The 22,607-nt window shown below is 44.0% G+C and overlaps 1 protein-coding gene and 1 long non-coding RNA gene across 17 annotated transcripts in view; one reads left to right on the plus strand and one right to left on the minus strand.

Annotated features, from left to right (window-relative positions):
* LOC138744509 (uncharacterized) overlaps positions 1-3,260 on the plus strand; it is a 74,682-nt gene extending 71,422 nt beyond the window's left edge. Inside the window, exon 3 of one of the 2 annotated variants that reach the window (XR_011345585.1) lies at positions 2,919-3,260. This is a non-coding gene — a long non-coding RNA (uncharacterized lncRNA). Of the gene's footprint in view, positions 1-746; positions 1,054-2,918 lie in introns of those variants that run through there. The other variant, XR_011345584.1, reaches the window with a different exon arrangement.
* The window catches only part of LOC138744504 (catenin alpha-3-like), a 1,801,283-nt gene that overhangs the window by 1,545,995 nt on the left and 232,681 nt on the right, over positions 1-22,607 (minus strand). The window lies entirely within an intron of this gene.

Consider the following 22,607-nt stretch of genomic DNA (forward strand, 5'->3'; position numbering starts at 1 on the left):
CTACACCATATCCACCACACAGTCTTCATCAATTTATTTTGAAACCCCAATTAAAAAAATATCTTTGGGTCTAGAGAAAATATTATTTTCAGGATTTCTTGCAGTCTCTTAATCTAGTCCTAAAACCCTTAACTTTCTCACAAGACCAAACTGAAAGCAAAAATGTACCCTTCTGCTCATTACATTGAAAACACAAATCCAAAGTACTCAGTTTATATCGTTTCAAACGTTCTGGAGTTAAATATAATTGGTGCATAAAATTATAAGTTACCAATCTATACCTAACATTGACTAATTTTGTCATAGCATCTCTATTAATCTTCTTTCAATAATCCACATCGAATTGAACTCCCAAATCTTTCTCCCATTTAAGTCTCGATTTAGGCAATTCAATCTTTTGTTGCAGCAATTTATACATTTCCGAAATAAATCCTTTCTTTCCTCTATCTCGGATCAATACTTCAAACGTTGTTTGTTTAGGCAAATCCAAATGTCTCCCTAAGCAATCATGCAACATAGATTTAAGTTGATAATAACGCAAAAGAGTACTGTTAGGGATTTGATATTTTTCCTTCATCCTGTCAAACGTTGAAAAAACAACTCCTCTCAAAACAGTCATTTAAAGTACCATTTGTGGTTAGTTTTACTTAAAATTTACTTAAAACATGCTGTTTTACAGTATAAAGATGCAAGCAACACATTCCTAAAATCATCTAAACTCATCTTCTTCCATACTTTGTTACCAGGTGTCACACTACCATCTTTGGAAGATATCAAGTATATGTAACTGCTATAGAATAAAAGCTTAAACACCTTATCTGGTCTGCCAGCCTACTTTATTTTCTGATGTCATCCAGCCACCAGAAGCAGTTGATGAAGCAACCTTGCCTCTTGAATGGTCACTGCACCAAAGAGCCTGCTTAATAGAAATGAGTGTGGAGGCACTGAAGAATACTTCAGAGCAGGAACATGGTTGGGATCAGTTCTGGAAGGCCAGCTCATCAACACAAGTGGATGTGTCAAAGTAAAGATCGGATGTTAGATTATTTATTTCTTTTGGATGTTATTTTTCTCTTTATTTTTCAATATTAAAAATGAATATAAAATGAATGTCATACATTGATATTTCTTGTGAACAATCATTGCTGCTTTATGGCTGTATTATATTCAGAATGATACCTCGTGTGATTAACTACTTTTCTTTGTTACATAAATGTTTCATATGGAATATTCCTGAATTTGTCAGTCTCTTTGGAGAACCCTTCTAAAAGAATGTAGGATGCTTCTCTTTTCAAGTCAAGTCAGGTTTTCCACGAGTAAATTCTGACAAAGCAATGTTCTCCGGACCTCAGTGCAAAACACACTGACACACAATCAGACATAACACACATACTAACAAACAATACATATGCAGGACTGCATTCATATATACAAGTATAGTTTTGTAGCAACTGTGTCACAGTGCAAAATCTTCTTTGGCTTGGCTTCGCGGACGAAGATTTATGGAGGGGGTAAAAAGTCCACGTCAGCTGCAGGCTCGTTTGTGGCTGACAAGTCCGATGCAGGACAGGCAGACACGATTGCAGCGGTTGCAGGGGAAAATTGGTTGGTTGGGGTAGGGTGTTGGGTTTTTCCTCCTTTGCCTTTTGTCAGTGAGGTGGGCTCTGCGGTCTTCTTCAAAGGAGGTTGCTGCCCGCCAAACTGTGAGGCGCCAAGATGCACGGTTTGAGGCGTTATCAGCCCACTGGCGGTGGTCAATGTGGCAGGCACCAAGAGATTTCTTTAGGCAGTCCTTGTACCTTTTCTTTGGTGCACCTCTGTCACGGTGGCCAGTGGAGAGCTCGCCATATAACACGATCTTGGGAAGGCGATGGTCCTCCATTCTGGAGACGTGACCCATCCAGCGCAGCTGGATCTTCAGCAGCGTGGACTCGATGCTGTCGACCTCTGCCATCTCGAGTACTTCGACGTTAGGGATGTAAGCGCTCCAATGGATGTTGAGGATGGAGCGGAGACAACGCTGGTGGAAGCGTTCTAGGAGCCGTAGGTGGTGCCGGTAGAGGACCCATGATTCGGAGCCGAACAGGAGTGTGGGTATGACAACGGCTCTGTATACGCTTATCTTTGTGAGGTTTTTCAGTTGGTTGTTTTTCCAGACTCTTTTGTGTAGTCTTCCAAAGGCGCTATTTGCCCTGGCGAGTCTGTTGTCTATCTCATTGTCGATCCTTGCATCTGATGAAATGGTGCAGCCGAGATAGGTAAACTGGTTGACCGTTTTGAGTTTTGTGTGCCCGATGGAGATGTGGGGGGGCTGGTAGTCATGGTGGGGAGCTGGCTGATGGAGGACAGTGCAAAATAAAGAATGAGAAAACCATCAGACATAGTCAAGTCGAAGTTCAGTGAAAGTCTTTTACTCAGTCACATGTTCCAAATGAGATCATCGCATTGTGACATCAAGACGCCACTCGAAACCTCCCAAGCCGGTACGATTAAGCCTCCGGTGAGCCATTACATTTTCATAAATATGCGAACCTCGGATGATTAGAGTGAACAGTTCCTTTCTCACTCTTTTATTCATTAAACCACCTTGCTTCTTTGAATAACCAACAATTCCCTGACATGTTTGACAAAGATACTGGCAATGAAGTTAACCAGGAAAGTCTGCAGGTACTGGGATTGTAGTACAATACAGAAAAGTGCGGGAAATGCTCAGCAAGTCATGTTGTATCTAAAGGAAGTAAAGTTTTAGAGTGTGGGGAGAAAGGGGAAACACAAAGTAGTGGATGAGGGGTGAGGAGTAGGGAGAGGTGGGGGGAATAGAGAAAGGAGCAGTTCCTATTTACTTCCTTAGATGCTGTGTGACTTGCTTAGTTTCTCCAACATTTTGGTGTTTTTCTGACAATGAAATCCTGTTCTAGGATCCTGACCACAGTCCGCCAAATGTTGCAAGATCAGAGAGAGAAACATGATCCAAACAACTGTCTGCTTCCTCAGAAGAAAGCAAAAATCTTGTCGCACTAATCAAACTATAGGAGAGTTCTCTTACTGTTCTGGAGAATAAATATTCCCCTGTAACAGCAGGCACACAGAGACACGGACCGGCCCATAAAATAGCCAACGAATGCGGTGACCGCGCGGACCTGGGGATGACACTGGCCATCGTCCAGCATGGCAGGAAGATGGGGAACTGTCTTGGGAATGCCGACCAAGCCCAGGCCAGCGCTCCTGATGTCAGAGCCTGTGGACCATATAAAAATGACAGCCAGTGCAATAAACCAGTCTCAACTGCAAGGCTGTGCGTGTTATTCTTCTCCAAATTCCAATGCTACATTGGTGACCCCGACAGGTCCAACCAGTGGTTGGACCTGACCATTATAGCAGATCAGATCACATTGTTGTTTGTGGGAATTTGCGATGCACAAACTGGCTGTGACCCTATAATAGGGATGGTACTTCACCAATTATTTAGTTGCCTATAACTGTTTTTGGTACATCTTGAAATGGTGAAACCCACAAGGTTTTTATTTCACTTTCATATAAAATTTGTTTCATGCTGTTAACAGGTGATAAAGGACAAATGTTCCATTCAAAGGAAAAACACAAAAGTGCTGGTGAAACTCAACAGGTTGAATAGCATCCAAAGGAGGCCAATGCTTCGAACTTGAGCCCTTACATACATACAGACATACAGCATGGTAACAGGGCATTTCGGCCCACGAGTCTGTTTTACACCCGATTAACCTACACCCCCAGTACATTTCAAACAGTGGGAGGAAACTGGAGCCTTTAGGAAAACCCACACAGACACGGGGAGATTGTACAAACTCATTACAGATAGTGAGGGATTTGAACCCAAGTCCTGATCACTGGCACTGTAGAGGTGTTGCGCCAACCGTGTCACCCTTCACCAAGGTATGAGCAAAATGCAGGCAGCCACTTTCCATTCCCAGCGGTGATGGCTGGAGTGGAATCCAGGCACAGTAGGGGCAATGTTTTGGCTCTGTCTGAATAGTTTTGGGTCAGTGGAAGGATAACATCTGAATCCACAGAAAGCCGCTGTCATTTAAAGAAAGCAGTTGGGAGGGTGGGGGGTGGATGAATTTCATGAAAATATTGGAGGGGGTGGAGAGGGAGAGGATAAATTTCATGGAAATATTGGGGGGGGTAGAGAGGGAGGGGATGAATTTCATGAAATATTGGAGGGAGTGGAGAGGGAGGGGATGAATTTCATGGAAATATTGGGGGGGTGGAGAGGGAGGGGATGAATTTGATGGAAATATTGAGATGAAAACACTGATTACAGGGACATGGATTCTGCTCACAGAGAAAATTATAACCTTCACCTCTGCTGTTAGCTTGAAAAGTCTAAGTTATCATTTTAGTCATTATTTTCACTGGGCTCATTTTAAAAACACATTTTTACACATCTATTTTTATTACATTATGCTGTGAAAGAACTAATAAGTGGACTACAAAAGATAATTAGCTGAACAAAATAGAATGAGATCCTCTTATATACAACTTTCTTTTAATGTTATTGAGCTTTCACTTTTTCCCCAAATTATTTCTAAGTGGTAGGTTCAGCACATTTAAAAAACACACTGTCCTTTGCTAATCACTCCGAACTCTACATGACAAGACCCGCTTGGTGCATAGTGCAATTTCCCAGAGGAAAGTGACGAGAAGCCGAAGGGATACACAAGTGGTTTTACTGTGTGACTGGAAGTGGGTGGGTGCCCTTTGCTGGGACACCCTGTGCGCAAGCTAAGATTGGGGTCTCTCCATTTGGCAAAGCGTTGTTGTGGCTTTGTAACCTGACCTGAGCAGGGGTAGCAAAGGATGATAAGGATATCGACAGTAAACGAACTAGGAGCAGTTTAACATTCAGCAAAAATGGATCAAGTGATTGATTAGGAGACACAAAATATTGTATGGGAGTGAACGTGCAAGGAAATAATCAGTCATAGCTTCGATAGCTGTGATAGAGAAAAATACAGTGATGAAAACAACTGCAGGGCCTTTAAAGCCAGAAATTATGGAGAATAGAAAAATGTTAGAGCAATTAATCAAAAGCTTTTCCACACGGAAAAAGATTCCAATAGTCTGGTTCACCTTACATCAATTTTTTGGGAGGAGGGCGAATAAAAAGAATCAATGATTTTAAAAAAAACACCAATTCAGGTCACTTTGGAAATAACAACTGCATTAGGAGAGGTTTGTTAGAGTAGGTCACATACAAACACTTATAAAGCAGATCTTATTTGAAATACTGGAACTCAGCCCCATACTAGACAAATTGGCTCCACAGCTTTTGCAAGAGCTTTGGAGAGTGCTCAAGAGACTTCACTAATGGGTTGTTGTTTACAAATGACAACAGATGAAAGATCTTCTGGAAGGGAAAATGCCTTTGAGAAATCTGCGGGAGGTTTTGAAGATGGACAGGCAGAGTCAGTAAGGAGGTACCAGTGGATGTGTGGTAAAGCTGAAGTGGATGCAGCTTTTTCTGAAAAGTAAGTCAAATTTCACAAATTTTCTCGAATTCCTTGATAAAATGGCAGGGAGAGTTGATGGAAGGGAATCTGTAGTTAGATTTCGAAAAGGTATTTGACAAGGTGGCATGTAAGAGGGTGGCACATACATTGAGAGCCCAATGTGTTGGAAGAAATGAGTTAGAATAGATTGAAAACTGGCTGTTGGAATAAATTATCCTTTTGCAGGCTCAGGTATTGCACCAAGTTGAACAAAAATAATCTGCAGATGCCAGGGCCGAGCAATACCCCAACATACTGGGGAAATTCAACAGGCCACGCTGCATCCATACGAGGTAAAGGGGAGCCAATAGTTTGAGCCTGAGCCCTTCTTCGGGGATAAGAGAAAAGCAGGCAGCACCTGAAAGCGGGTGGGGGGATGGGGGAAGAGGAGAGAAGGGAGGAAGGGCAAGGAGACAACAAACGCAGACTAACAGGGGAAACCAGCTGGAAGAGGAGAAAAAAAGCTATGAAGCGGGAATATTATAGGAGCTTGGTGAGACCACAACTGGAATATAATTTGTAGTTTTGATATCTTTGCCAGAGGAAGAATATATTATTCACCGAGGGAGTGTAATAAAGGTTCAGCAGCCTGGCTCGACGATCATCTTACAAAGACAGATTGAATTGGTCAGGCTGTATTCACCGGAGCTCCAAAGAATGAAAGGAGAGCTTATTGAAAAATATAAAATTCTTAAAGGCTCAACAAACTGAATTTAGGCAGAATATTCCCCTGGCTGGGTCAAAAGTCAGTCTCAGAATTTGGGGTAAATAATTTACGATTAAGACAAGGAGAAATGTCTTCATTCAGAAGGTAAGAACTTTTCAGTGTGGAAGGTTGAGGAGAATAAAGTGCTGGATGTATATTAGGAAGTGATATATACTGCAATCCACTGAAGAGGTACTGGGCTTCTCCTCCAGGAAAAACAAGGACTGGTTTGACGAAAACAGCCAGGAAATCCAGGAGCTGCTGGCAAAGAAGCGAGCTGCCCACCAGGCTCACCTTACAAAGCCGTCCTGTCCAGAGAAGAAACAAGCCTTCCGTCGCGCATGCAGCCATCTTCAGCGCAAACTCCGGGAGATCCAAAATGAGTGGTGGACTAGCCTCGCCAAACGAACACAGCTCAGCGCGGACATTGGCGACTTCAGGGGTTTCTACGAGGCTCTAAAGGCTGTGTACGGCCCCTCACCCCAAGTCCAAAGCCCGCTGCGCAGCTCAGACGGCAAAGTCCTCCTCAGCGACAAGATCTCCATCCTCAACCGATGGTCAGAACACTTCCAATCTCTTTTCAGTACCAACCGCTCAGTCCAAGATTCCGCCCTGCTCCAGCTCCCTCAACAGCCCCTAAGGCTAGAGCTGGATGAGGTTCCCACCCTGGATGAGACATATAAGGCAATCGAACAACTGAAAAGTGGCAAAGCAGCAGGTATGGATGGAATCCCCCCAGAAGTCTGGAAGGCTGGCGGCAAAACTCTGCATGCCAAACTGCATGAGTTTTTCAAGCTTTGTTGGGACCAAGGTAAACTGCCTCAGGATCTTCGTGATGCCACCATCATCACCCTGTACAAAAACAAAGGCGAGAAATCAGACTGCTCAAACTACAGGGGAATCACGTTGCTCTCCATTGCAGGCAAAATCTTCGCTAGGATTCTACTAAATAGAATAATACCTAGTGTCGCTGAGAATATTCTCCCAGAATCACAGTGCGGCTTTCGCGCTAACAGAGGAACCACTGACATGGTCTTTGCCCTCAGACAGCTCCAAGAAAAGTGTAGAGAACAAAACAAAGGACTCTACATCACCTTTGTTGACCTCACCAAAGCCTTCGACACCGTGAGCAGGAAAGGGCTTTGGCAAATACTAGAGCGCATCGGATGTCCCCCAAAGTTCCTCAACATGATTATCCAACTGCACGAAAACCAACAAGGTCGGGTCAGATAGAGCAATGAGCTCTCTGAACCCTTCTCCATTAACAATGGCGTGAAGCAAGGCTGTGTTCTCGCACCAACCCTCTTTTCAATCTTCTTCAGCATGATGCTGAACCAAGCCATGAAAGACCCCAACAATGAAGACGCTGTTTACATCCGGTACCGCACGGATGGCAGTCTCTTCAATCTGAGGCGCCTGCAAGCTCACACCAAGACACAAGAGAAACTTGTCCGTGAACTACTCTTTGCAGATGATGCCGCTTTAGTTGCCCATTCAGAGCCAGCTCTTCAGCGCTTGACGTCCTGCTTTGCGGAAACTGCCAAAATGTTTGGCCTGGAAGTCAGCCTGAAGAAAACTGAGGTCCTCCATCAGCCAGCTCCCCACCATGACTACCAGCCCCCCCACATCTCCATCGGGCACACAAAACTCAAAACGGTCAACCAGTTTACCTATCTCGGCTGCACCATTTCATCAGATGCAAGGATCGACAATGAGATAGACAACAGACTCGCCAAGGCAAATAGCGCCTTTGGAAGACTACACAAAAGAGTCTGGAAAAACAACCAACTGAAAAACCTCACAAAGATAAGCGTATACAGAGCCGTTGTCATACCCACACTCCTGTTCGGCTCCGAATCATGGGTCCTCTACCGGCACCACCTACGGCTCCTAGAACGCTTCCACCAGCGTTGTCTCCGCTCCATCCTCAACATCCATTGGAGCGCTCACACCCCTAACGTCGAGGTACTCGAGATGGCAGAGGTCGACAGCATCGAGTCCACGCTGCTGAAGATCCAGCTGCGCTGGATGGGTCACGTCTCCAGAATGGAGGACCATCGCCTTCCCAAGATCGTATTATATGGCGAGCTCTCCACTGGCCACCGTGACAGAGGTGCACCAAAGAAAAGGTACAAGGACTGCCTAAAGAAATCTCTTGGTGCCTGCCACATTGACCACCGCCAGTGGGCTGATAACGCCTCAAACCGTGCATCTTGGCGCCTCACAGTTTGGCGGGCAGCAGCCTCCTTTGAAGAAGACCGCAGAGCCCACCTCACTGACAAAAGGCAAAGGAGGAAAAACCCAACACCCAACCCCAACCAACCAATTTTCCCTTGCAACCGCTGCAATCGTGTCTGCCTGTCCCGCATCGGACTGGTCAGCCACAAACGAGCCTGCAGCTGACGTGGACTTTTTACCCCCTCCATAAATCTTCGTCCGCGAAGCCAAGCCAAAGAAGAAAAGATATATTTCCAGGCATAAGAAGCAGTAAGGGATATAGGAGAGAAGGCAAGCAAGGGGTGGCATGGTTAGTGTAGTGGTTGGAGCAACCAACGACCCAGATTCAAATTCAATGCCGCCTCTAAGGGGTTTATATGTTCTCCCTGTGTCTGCATGGATTTCCTCCAGGTGTTCTGGTTTCCTTCCACTGGGGTGTAGGTTAATTGGGGTATTTGGGCAGCATGGGTTCAAGGGCTAGAAGGGCCTGACACCGTGCTGTACGTCTAAATTAAATTAAATGCCACTGAGATATTTGAGTGGTGGAGCAGGCTCACTGCAATAGTGCAGCCCCTGTGTACAAATAATTAATCCATCTATATCACACTCTTTACTGACCATTCCTGTTGTGTCTTCAGGAATGGAAGAATCGGAATGTTTAACTTCACTCCTTTCCTTGAAGTGAAGAGTAAGGGACCCCTTGATGGGGGAACTAGGGCAACAGTTACGAGCCCAGAGGACCCATAAACCCAGCAGCAGTAAATATTCACCAAGACAAATGGTTACTTAAACAAAAGTTGCTTTTAATTATCTTTAAACATGCAAACAGAATCACACTTTAACTTATTGCTATTGACTTAACTCCCTTCTAATTCTAAGCGCACGTATACATAATGTGTGTGGAAGTTCAGAAAAGTTCTTTGGTTCACAGTCAAATCTCACTTCTCATGCCTCCAAGTTCACTGGTTGCAGGCAATTCTTATACTGTGCACAGAATTTAACATTTATAAAGTTCACCAGGCTTTGGTGCTTGAAAGGTAAATGGGTACCACTCAGGAAAGTTCTTGTCTGCTTTCAGAGAGAGATTTGTTGTTCCAGGACATCCACAATTGAGGTACTTCCATCAGCCACTCCAGTGTCTTCCTGACTAAACTTGCCCCATTAGGGTTCTCCAGATGATAACCTCTGTCTTATTCCAAATGAAACATTACGCAGCCAGTCATCTCCTCTTGGATGAACCACAAGGGCTTTGACCAGGCCGTCTTCCAAAAGGCTTTCCACAAGCTTGCCAGCTTGTCCTGTTCCAGTCCCAGCTGCTTCTGCTGGTAGAAACACTGCAAAAGTGATGTGTGTGTGTGTGTGTGTGTGTGTGTGTGTGTGTGTGTGTGTGTGTGTGTGTGTGTGTGTGTGTGTGTGTGTGTGTGTGTGTATGTGTGTGTGCGCGTGTGTGTGTGTGTGTCTCTCTCTCTCTCTCTCTCTCTCTCTGAGAGAAAGCCTATTTGATTCTCTCTGCTTGCAAAACCACATGACCCTCTTAGAACAACAAGTTCTCTTCCAGACAATCTGTGGATTCAACAAGATCTTTCATCTGATTCCTTTTGTAAACAACAATCCATTAGTGAAGTCTCTTGAGCACTCTTCAAAGCTCTTGCAAAAGTTATGGAGCTGATTTATCTGGCATGGGGCAGAGCTCCAGTATTTCAAATAAGATCTGTTTTAAAGTGTTTGTATGTGACCTACTCTAATAAACCTTTCCCAATTTATCTCCCAAAAAATTTCTATATACTTTGTCACACAACACACAAGGGAAAGAGGAGTTAATGATTATGCTGTTAGGGGGAGATGAAGAGTAGGGTTGGGGGTATGGCAAAGGAACATAAACTAGGGCCCAGTTCGATGCAGAATATTCCTGAATATTCCAAAGTCAGACTACCTTCCGAAATGGGTAGTGTTAAAAATAGGTTCTGACTACCTTAAATTCAAATTTTAGATTTTGGATTTACTGTCAGAGCACATACAAGACATCACTTACAACCCTGAGATTCTTTTTTCTACAGGCACGGCAGAATTACCACTAATAGGTAGTGCAAAAGAAAACCATATCCAGCATATACACGTAAACAAATAAAGAACTGTAAACAGATAACAAATATAAACAAACTGACTGTGCAATACACAAAGAATAAAAACTATCAATTAAGTGAAAAGTATAGAGTCTGATGGTGGAGGGGAGGCAGCTGTTCCTGAACCTGGTGGTGCAAGTCTTGTGGAACCTATACCTCTTTCCTGATGGCAACAGTGAGAATGGAAAGCATGCTGGGTGGTGATGATTGATGCTGTTCTCCAATGGTAGTGGTCCCCATAGATGTCTTATTGCATGATCTCAATGATGCCCTCTTCACAATATAGGCAAAAAAAAAATTGTCAGTACAAGATGCGATTTACAAATTGAAAATCAGATCAAATTATTTCCACTTTGGTAAGGAGAAATTAATAATTTTGCACTTTGATTAAATTCCTTCCAGTCTATTTAAGAATAAAGTTGGCGCAATAAAAGAAATCAATCTGCTTGAGGAACTCACCAGCATCAGTGGGAGGAAAAGAATTGTAATCTCTTTAGGTCTGAATCTTTCATCAAGATTTTTGCTCCAGGTTCCAGCATCTGCAGTTGGCATTTTTACACAGAAACTTCAGAATTATTCCAAGAAAAATAATAGCATATTTACCTCCCGATGTGCTCGTTTAAATGGGGGAACTTTTACACAGCCTTCCCGTGTCGGGGAGTTCGTCGAAGGGTGATCGTCATATTCACTCGGCCTGCTTCTTACAGAGGGGCTGCGGTCAATTTGCACTGCAGCCGCTCCGTAAGAATGTGTAGGGGTACGAGTGGAAAAATCACGGGGATGGAATTTGCACAAAAAATTCCGTCCTGACATTTTAACACTGTTCAGCGGCTGTGTCAATGTGCCAAGTCTCTCCTGTGTTTCAAGAATAAAGTTGTAACTGGGTGGTAAAATGAACAGCCCAAACCGTTTGAATGATTTCATTTTAAACTTTAGGCTCTTAATAATGGATGTCATTTAAAACCAAAGGGTCAGCTTGTAATTATTCAACAAAAGTTGTCAGGCTTTCAGAGCAACGATGTGTACATACTCTATGAGACTAAGCATCCATAGACACAATTTCTATGTGAATCGGTGCAAAGTTCATTACATCTGAAATAATTGGCACCTGAGGCAATTTGCAAACTGTCACTCAATTAGAAAACTCACACGATTTACAATTTCAGCAGCCACTTGCGAATCATGAATACAATGTGAGCTACACATTTTATTCACTGCCGTCAACCTTCTTCTCCTCAATTCCTGTACTTCCTTTTTTTAAAAAAAATTCTGTGCATGCATTTTCCACAAGTATTCCCCAGTTTTAACAGGGAGACAGACTATGTGCCTGTTGTGGTGAACTGTTGAACTGTATTGTATTCCTGATGACCTATCGCTGTACCTGCAGCCCCTCCCTTTTTTGACCTTGTATGAAGCCTCCATCACCCTGTCCCTTCCCCAGAAAGCCCAGGTCATGGCACAGGATGAGGCCCTTATCCATTGTCACTTACAGCCCTGAGATTCTGTCGATAGAAGCCTGTAGATCAGTGACTCAGTGTCAGCCTCTCGAGTTATTTACTGAACGTCGCTTGTCACAATGCAGAGTTCAATCACCTGGGATTACAATCGACATATGCCACATTCTCAAAAGGTACACAAAATCCACCATATCACGCAAGACAATTTTGTAATAAAAATGGTGCTTGAAAAGCTAGGAAAACCTCCCTCGAAACGACTGCACAGCATTTACCGCTGCTCCATTGGATAAGGAGAGGCAACTCAAAATAAGGCCAAACAAAAGGATTGAAAGGGAGTGGAAAATACCTAGAATTTTGAAATGATTGGGGAAATGCACACAAATAAGATCCATTGCACCATTTTGATGCGTAAATCACACAGAGGAACTATCCGCGCATCAGATCACGCTGGCTGTCATTTCCAACTCATTGATCAGTCAATAGGAAATTGGCCCAAACACAATCCAGAAAAATGCCTGAGGTTTTCCTGGTGTTAGATGCACCTTTAACGGCAACCTTTGATACCCTATAACCATTGTGATGCCTTTTCAGAAAATGGCTGTTAGAGGTGTGACTTACACTCTGCATTTACAGTATTATTCCACCAAACCATGAGCCAACTACAAGGATTTAGACCAGGAGCGTTCCATCCATTTGCTGCTCTCTGTATTTGCCAGCCTTCATGTTTATTATTCAGCACATTACAAACAGCACAGGTTGCTTTTTGCAACCTTTTCTACATGGTGCAGAGCAGAGACACAGGATATGCTCGTCCCCGCCCTCATAATAGTTTGGGGCACATGCCTCGACTGGCATTGAGAAAAGTGGGAGCTTGCGGTTGACCAGGAAGCCAAACTTTCCAAAGGTACAAAATCCCCCCCCCACCCTTACTTCATGCTCATCCACCTATAATCAAAGTCGATCTTTCTGTAGCAATTGCGGGAATGTTGGAGTTAGGGGTGGGGAATGGGGGGGGTGGTGGTGGGGGAATGTTACAAAGCGGCACCTGTGATTTTGCAGGAAAGAACTAGGCAGAACAACTTTTAACACATGAATCAGGGCAAAAACTACCATAGAACGAGCAATTTATGTTTAATCAAATTCTCTGGACTTTTTCTTGCAGATAACATGATTCATGCCACCAGCACAAACAATTTATCTCAACAAAAGAAGATGAAAGGTGTCCAGTCAAGGGAATTGGGATTCAAGCACAGGATATTTAAATAATTGAAAAATAACGAACAAAGAATCACAGTGGTGTTATGGATGGCACTAAGTTCATGCAAGAACAGGACAAGTGAAATGTTCACAGTTACACAGCCTCTGATCCACACGGAGAACTAATGCTCTGGTGAATATCAGGTATGGTCAATTCACTTGTCGACAAAAAACAGCCACAGCTACGGTGTATCGGATGAATATTGCTGGGGGATATCGCGGTGCTGATTAATACTCCCCACGGTGACAAAACTGCTGATGAACACTTCACATAGCACTGCTTCGGCTAAATTTTTTTCTTTGGCTTGGCTTCGCGGACGAAGATTTATGGAAGGGTAATGTCCACGTCAGCTGCAGGCTCGTTTGTGGCTGACAAGTCCGATGTGGGACAGGCAGACACAGTAGCAGTGGTTGCAGGGGAAAATTGGTTGGTTGGGGTTGGGTGTTGGGTTTTTCCTCCTTTGACTTTTGTCAGTGAGGTGGGCTCTGCTGTCTTCTTCAAATGAGGTTGCTGCCCGCCGAACTGTGAGGCGCCAAGATGCACGGTTGGAGGCGAGATCAGCCCACTGGCGGTTGTCAATGTGGCAGGCACCAAGAGATTTCTTTAGGCCACACATGTCAAACTCTGGCCCGATATAATTATATTTGGCCCGCAAGATCATTTCAAAAATGTATTAGAAGTGGCCTGTTGGCCGCCGCGCCAGTATAGCGCATGCACAGTAATACAACAAATCCCAGAATGCATTGGCGTCAGCCTGCTAATCGCCCCCACCTCCTCTGTTTACGTTGCAGGGTCTCACCGTGGACTCTGGTTTTGGGGCATGGCCGGTGTCAGGGGAAGCCAAGGCCGCTTCCCAGCGCCCAGAACCGGAGGCCTCGGGTCTGACCTCGCCAGGACCGTTGCCCACTCCCCCTCCCTGCCACAGGCCGACACGCGACTCACGGTGACGGGGCCGCTGATCCGCCGAGATGCCGCCCCGCAGCGAGAGCCGATGCCCCCGCACTGTCGTTGTCCAACCCGATCGCCCGCAAACCCCGCCCTCCTGCACACAGGCCTGAGTAAGTATTATGAACTTTAATCTCAGGATAAAACGATCTTCCAATAGTTTCATGTCACAGTGATAAATATATTCTTGGTTAAAAATGGTCCTGCACCTGGATACAAGCTCATTAGGCATAAAACTTGAAAAGTGTGTAAATCAAAGGATATCTGTACCAATGGAAAAAGGGCATGGCAAATAACCCTGCTAGAGTTCATGCCCACAATCAGTCACCCATTTGATTGTTTCAGGAATCATGTTATTCTCCCACATTCTCAATAGCCCTCAGATTTTACTATTCGACAGCACACTAGCAACATTCGACAAATCCTCTATAGAGAAATATTATTTATTGAAAATTTTATTTCTCATTTGTTAATGCTTCCGGAAAGAGTTTATCCAAAACTATTATTAAACATTTATTTTAATAAGAAAAAGTTTAACATTACATATGTTGAAAGAAGAGAAAACATGCAGATGTTGTTGAAAATTTTCAATAAATATTTAGTTCGGCCCTCGACTTAGTCCAAGTTTTTAATTTTGGCCCTCCGTGAATTTAAGTTTGACACCCCTGCTTTAGGCAGTCCTTGTACCTCTTCTTTGGTGCACCTCTGTCTCGGTGGCCAGTGGAGAACTCGCCATAGAACACGATCTTGGGACGGCAATGGTCCTCCATTCTGGAGACGTGACCTACCCAGCGCAGTTGGATCTTCAGCAGCGTGGATTTGATGCTGTCGGCCTCTGCCATCTCGAGTACTTCGATGTTGGTGATGAAGTCGCTCCAATGAATGTTGAAGATGGAGTGGAGACAACGCTGGTGGAAGCATTGTAGGAGCCGTAGGTGATGTCGGTAGAGGACCCATGATTCGGAGCCAAACAGGAGTGTGGGTATGACAACGGCTCTGTATACGCTAATCTTTGTGAGGTTTTTCAGTTGGTTGTTTTTCCAGACTCTTTTGTGTAGTCTTCCAAAGGCGCTATTTGCCTTGGCGAGTCTGTTGTCTATCTCGTTGTCGATCCTTGCATCAGATGAAATGGTGCAGCCGAGATAGGTAAACTGGTTGAACATTTTGAGTTTTGTGTGCCCGATGGAGATGTGGGGAGGCTGGTAGTCATGATGGGGAGCTGGCTGATGGAGGACCTCAGTTTTCTTCAGGCTGACTTCAGGCCAAACATTTTGGCAGTTTCCGCAAAACAAGACGTCAAGCGCTGAAGAGCTGGCTCTGAATGGGCATCTAAAACGGCATCGTCTGCAAAGAGTAGTTCATGGACGAGTTGCTCTTGTGTCTTGGTGTGAGCTTGCAGGCGCCTCAGATTGAAGAGACTGCCATCTGTGCGGTACGGGATGTAAACAGCGTTTTCATTGTTGATGTCTTTCATGGCTTGTTTCAGCATCATGCTGAAGAAGATTGAATAGAGGGTTGGTTCGAGAACGCAGCCTTGCTTCACGCCATTGTTAATGGAGAAAGGTTCAGAGAGCTCATTGCTGTATCTGACCTGACCATGTTGGTTTTTGTGCAGTTGGATAACCATGTTGAGGAACTTTGGGGGGCATCCGAGGCACTCTAGTATTTGCCAAAGCCCTTTCCTACTCACAGTGTCGAAGGTTTTGGTGAGGTCAACAAAGGTGATGTAGAGTCCTTTGTTTTGTTCTCTGCACTTTTCTTGGAGCTGTCTGAGGGCAAAGACGATGTCAGTAGTTCCTCTGTTTGCGCGAAAGCCGCACTGTGATTCTGGGAGAACATTTTTGGTGACACTAGGTATTATTCTATTTTGGAGAATCCTAGCGAAGATTTTGCCTGCAATGGAGAGCAGCGTGATAATACTGCTAAATAAATACTAAATACTGCTCATGAGAATTGCCTTGTGACTTATGCTGATACTAAACTGATAGCCCCTTTCACACTTGCAAGTGGTCCCAGGAATTAACGGCCAATCTGCCTTTAAAATGTCTAGACTGAAAGCAAAATCTGCTCAATGCCGGTATAAGATGACATCATTCCACATCTTCCAATTTCTACCCTCTCTAGCAAGTGGAACTGGCAGCAATCCTGAGATCACCACCCTTGAGGTCTTATTTCTTAACTTCCTACCTAACTCGTTCTACTCTATGACCTCATCCCTACTTCTCGCTATGTCCCCACATGGACTATGATGTCTGTCTGCTCCCCATCCCCTGTCAGAATGCTGTGAACTCGATCAGAAGCGTCCCTGACCCTGGCACCTGGGAGGCAACACACCAGTCGGGAGCCTCGATCTTGTCCACACACCTAATCAAAAAGTCCCCAATCACTATCACTCTTCTCTTCTTCCCCCTTCCCTTCTGAGCCGGGGTGGGGCGGGGGGGCAGCTTCTGTACCGGAGACATCAACACCTCGACTTGTCCCTGGACACTCATCTCCATCAACAGTATTTAAAAGGGTATACCTTTTGTTGATTTGAATGGCCACAGGGGAATACTGCAGTGTTTAATTCTTTCCCTTCCCTCTCCTGACAGTCACCCATCAACCTGCCTCCTGAAATTTAGGGGTGGCTGCCTCCCCGACACTCCTGTCTGCAACTACATCTGCCTCCCCCAAGATCCATAGTTCATTCAACCGTAGCTTCAGTTCCCTAACTCAGGTTGTGAGGTGCACAGTCATTGGCCCATTTCCTTTGGAGTTATGAAATCATGCACATGATGAGTCCATTAGGTATGATTAGAACAGTGGTTTTCAACCTTTTTCTTGCCACCCACATACCACCTTGAACAATCCCTTATTAATCACAGAGCATAGGGAATACTTAAAGTGGTATGTGAGTGGCATAAGGGATTGTTCAAGGTGGTATGTGGGTGGCAAGAAAAAGGTTGAGAACCACTGTCTTACGCATTCTTTCATGATTGAAGATGACATCTGGTTCTGTTGGTTTGGAAGTGGTTGGTGAGGCAAACGGTGGATCTGCACATTGGAAGAAGAGGTGTCTGAAGGAGGAGGTGGTGTTTGTGAGGTGGTGGGCCCCTTCCGTTTCTTATATAGAACTTCAGTGCACTCATATTGGAAGGAATTTACCACCATCCTAAATATTTCTTCTCCTTAGAGAACCGTCATGGACCTAGTGTTCTCTAGAATCAGTGGGGATGTTGGATTTTCCCCAAGGGGTGTTTGAGCACAGCCATTAACATTTTACTCTGTCCCCATGACACAACTTGGAAATAGTGTGTCTGCTTAGGGAATACTGTGTTGAGTATGCAAATACTGGTCAAGGAAACTGCTGATGAGTACCGTGCACTGCTCCAGATAAATCTTTTTCTTTGTTCCTTGAGCAGAGTGCTTCTGCATACACCGGCTCGGATTGATATTACTCGTGCGAACATTTCTACCGACAAAAGCCGCTAATGGATACATTTCTGCAGCTGACGGCTAATGAATATACCCCGCTGATTAATATTGCTCAAGGCTATAGTGCAATAGATTAATAGATGCATTGTTACTGATTAATACCAATGGTTACAGAGTAACAGATTCATGGCAACACTGTTGCAGATTAACACTGCTCATGGCTGCTGTGCATTAGATTAATTGCTGCACTGCTGCTGTTTACTGTGGCATATGGATCTACCATGAAGAACAAAGCTATCGAGAGCTACGTTGGCAATTATGGCACAGATTATTCTGTGCTCATGAATTCTGCTCCAGACTGCATCACTGCGGACTATTGTGGATCTGAGCTGCTGTTTAGTGCAACTCTGCTGCCAAACAGTATTACTCAAAGGTACAGGGTACAGTCTAATTCGACTCATGGCTCTGGTGTTGCGCATCCATACTGCTACTGACTGCCCTCTTGATAGTGAATGCTGTTCATCGCTACAATGCAACAGGTCACGGCCACTCTGCTGCTGGTTCATCCCGAGGAAGCTTTGGGTGAGTACAGCTCATGGCTACACAGCTGCAGATTCATTCAACTTTTGGGCTACACTCCCCCAGATCAATACTGCTAAGGGCTGAATATTCCATTGCTGCTGAACGCTGAATAAAGCTTCAGGCTACACTGCTCATGGTGACACTGCCGCTGTCAAATATTGCTCCTGATCCATCTTAGACGGAGACTCCTCATGCCGGTAACTGCGGTTGATGACAAATTCTCACGGCTACGCTGCATCTGATGAACATTGCTACACAGCTGCTGGTGTGATTATTCACAACCACAACACTTTACAAACACATTTTGCTCGTGGTTAATTTTGCTCCCAAAGGTGTTCATGGCTCCAGTGTTGCAGATGGAAAGCATCTTGAGGCTAAACTGTCAACATGAGCAGTGTTTGCCAGCATCAAAGTTCATGGTTACCCTGATTATGTAAACAGATACATTCGGTGGCACCGGTGCAGTTGGTGATTGCTGTAAGTGGCTACACAGTCGAATATTTTTGTGCAGTCAAATGCAATTGAGGTAAAAAAATGATATTGAACTAACCTATATCGTACATTTATAATTTTAGTTATATTACTCTTACATAAACTCCATCCAATCATTTTATTTGTGACTGTAAATCTACTTCTCAGCTTGGTCTTGATTTTTGCGTCCCAATTTTGGGGGCCGGAGTTTATAGTAAGTCATACATTACTGAGATAAATGTATTTACAATAGTGTTACAAATCAGTAGTTCTAATTCACTTTGAATACGTAACATCAAACAAGGACCATTTTGCCAGATAAAAAAGCTTTAACTTGATAATAGCAAAATAAAGTATTGTTCGGTACATTAAATGTTTCCCTCAATCGTTCAAATGTTATAAATTTCCCATTCTCAAAGCAATCTTCTTAATACCCATCCATCTCCAAATCCTCAAGAATTGGTTATCCATTGAAAATGGAATAAGCCTATTTTGACAAAGAGATTTCCTAGATATTAAAACTTTCATACCAATTTTGTTATTGATATTATTCAACAACTCATTTAAAGGTTTCTAAAGAGGTGATTCCCAACGTCCAATGAGCAATTTAGAATTCCATTTATAAATAAAATCCTGGGGATCTGCCATGTCAGATTTATGTTTTAGGTGTAGATCTGAGATTGGAACTATTTTTGCATTCAACTTGGCAATGCCCTAAAGTTATAAAGTTTTGGTTAGGGGTTGGTAATTTTTTGGAACGAATCATGGGGGTCAAATTTCCACAGGATCTGATGTTTTTTTCTGGAGTAATGTTAAGGTTATAAGACCAACATTAAAATTAAATATTTATCAAATTGAATTTGTACAAATTGTTTCAGCAATTGCTAGGAAATGTATAACAATATTATGGAAGTCAGAAATAGATTTAGGTGTGGAAAGACCATACTTCGTCGTTGTATATCGTTAGAGAACATTACTGATAATCTGTGAGTCAAATATCATGTCTTTTGGGAAATATGGTGCCCATATTTTAAAAAATTGGGTTTGCACATTTAATAGACTCTCTGAAGACCTCACTTCTTGTGGCCCCCCATTTATGTTATAAATGTTTTATTTTCTTGGCATGCTCCAGTTTTTCCTTTTTTCTTTCTTCTTTTCCTTTACTTCTTAGGGGTGTTGGGGGAGGGGAGGTAGGATACACCACATGTAGAATTTTCTGAAATAATTTCTGGAATGGACTATAATGTAACTATTACTGTGGTTTAAAATTTCTTCTTCTTTCTTTGGCTTGGCTTCGCGGACAAAGATTTATGGAGGGGGTAAATGTCCACGTCAGCTGCAGGCTCGTTTGTGGCTGACAAGTCCGATGCGGGACAGGCAGACACGGTTGCAGCGGTTGCAGGGGAAAATTGGTTGGTTGGGGTTGGGTGCTGGGTTTTTCCTCCTTTGTCTTGTCAGTGAGGTGGGCTCTGCAGTCTTCTTCAAAGGAGGTTGCTGCCCGCCGAACTGTGAGGCGCCAAGATGCACGGTTTGAGGCGAGATCAGCCCACTGGCTGATAATTAAAAAGAATAGTTTGCAATGGCTGCTTCTTCTAAATATGGCTCTTGGTTACTTCATGGTAATGAATACTGTTCATGCCTACTTAGCTATAATTCAATGCAGAACATGTTGCTGATGAATGCTGCTCATGTCCACATGGTTACACAATTTAACAACCCAACCAAGATCACTCAAGTCAAGTCACATCAAGTTTATTGACATCTGATTGTACAAGTACAACCCAATGAAACAATGCCCTCTGGTCCTCAGTGCAAAACACACAGACACACAACCAGACAGAACACACATACAGACAAACAATGCACATGCAGAACAAGGGTTCTTCTATACAAATAAAGAGATTTTGTGAATAAGAGGGTCTCGGATGGCTAGTGTGAGGAGTTCCTTTGGTCATTCAGCATCCTCACTGCACTTGGGAAGAAGCTGATCCTCAGCCTGATGGAGCTGGTTCTGATTCTCCTGTATCTCTTCCCCGATGGGAGCAGATGAAAGAGGCTGTGTGTGGGGTGGAAGGGGTCCTCAATGATTTTGGGCCATTTCTACTCTCCTGACAATATTGCCATGGCTACACTGACACTAATAACAAGTGTTCTCTGTCATAAGTAGCAGTGCAGACATGACCTTTTGCACTTGATATCTTTATTTAAAAAAAATTAAACATACAACACAGTAACAGGCCATTCCACTCCATGAGTCCATGTGGCCCCATTAACCTACAACCTGTTAGGTCTGCTTTGTTCATGAATGAGTGAGTCAGACACCAGACTGAGTCGAAATCAAGGTTCTTTGTTCTTTATTACCGGATTGTAACACTTGCAACTAACAGTGTTAGTTGGAGAAGGCGCATTCTCCCGATATCAGCAAGTGGTGTTTTTTTTATACCCCAGGACACGCACTTAGTAAATTGTCACGTCTCCAGAATGGAGGACCATCGCCTTCCCAAGATCGTGTTATATGGCGAGCTCTCCACTGGCCACCGTGACAGAGGTGCACCAAAGAAAAGGTACAAGGACTGCCTAAAGAAATCTCTTGGTGCCTGCCACATTGACCACCACCAGTGGGCTGATATCGCCTCAAACCGTGCATCTTGGCGCCTCACAGTTTGGCGGGCAGCAACCTCCTTTGAAGAAGAGCGCAGAGCCCACCTCACTGACAAAAGGCAAAGGAGGAAAAACCCAACACCCAACCCCAACCAACCAATTTTCCCCTGCAACCGCTGCAACCGTGTCTGCCTGTCCCGCATCGGACTTGTCAGCCACAAACGAGCCTGCAGCTGACGTGGACTTTGACCCCCTCCATAAAGCTTCGTCCGCGAAGCCAAGCCAAAGAAAAACATTGTCCAATGAATTAGCTGTTGCTACCCTTCTCTGTTAGTCTGCTGCACATCATTCTTGTTAGTGCAAAGCTTATCTTGAGTATACAAGGTCACATCTGCATTCTGTTACTCCTTAATACTGGGTGACTCCTTCTCCGGTCCCATCTCATGATGTTTTTACCTTACAAACCCCAGGTACATTTTGAACGGTGAAAGGAAACCAGAGTCCCTGGAGAAAACCCACGCAGACACGGGGAGACTCCTTACACACAGCGTGGGATTCGATCGCTTGCACTCTGAGGGCATTCCACTAACTGCTACGCCAACCGTGCCGCATCATGACTGCACCTTTACTTCTCCTAACTAAACTGCACACTGACTTGCTGAACACGTGCATTCTGTCTGCGGGGTCAAACTTGACCTCTCAGTCAACAACCTTCAGCATTCCCACACAAACATGTCTGTCCTCAGCCTCCCTCATTGCCAAGATAAAGCCAGGTGTGGACATGAGGAACAATGCATCATGTTTCTCCTGGACAGCCTTAAACCCAATGGCATGAACATCAAGGCTTATAATTTTTGGTAACTCCCATTTGCCGCAGAACAACAAATTTTGTGACTTGTTCATGACAATAAATTCTGGTACTGATTTGATTCCACTGATTCTATCTGTATTAGTTCTGTTTTAACTTTGGTAAACACAGGATTCTGTTGACACCATGGTTAAATGAAGCCAAGGAAGCAGAGTAATTGTAAACAATATTCTTTTTAAAATGGTCTTATTTATAAATTTTAACTTTTCTCTCTAACTTCCTCCAATTTCTCAGTGGTCTTGCCCTCTGTCTCTCCACCTCTCCCATCTTCTGTCCAATAATCCATCACCTTTTAGACCCTCCCCAGCATTTTTCTCCCTTGATATAGTTGATATCGCCTCTTCCTCCTTTAGTCTGAAAAAAAGAGTCCTAACCCGAAACGTTGACGGACTATTTCTACCGTGAATGCTGTCTGGATTCAGCCAGATCTTGTT

This window comes from Narcine bancroftii, chromosome 10 (genome assembly GCF_036971445.1).
Source record: "Narcine bancroftii isolate sNarBan1 chromosome 10, sNarBan1.hap1, whole genome shotgun sequence".
NCBI classification, from domain to species: Eukaryota; Metazoa; Chordata; class Chondrichthyes; order Torpediniformes; family Narcinidae; genus Narcine; species Narcine bancroftii.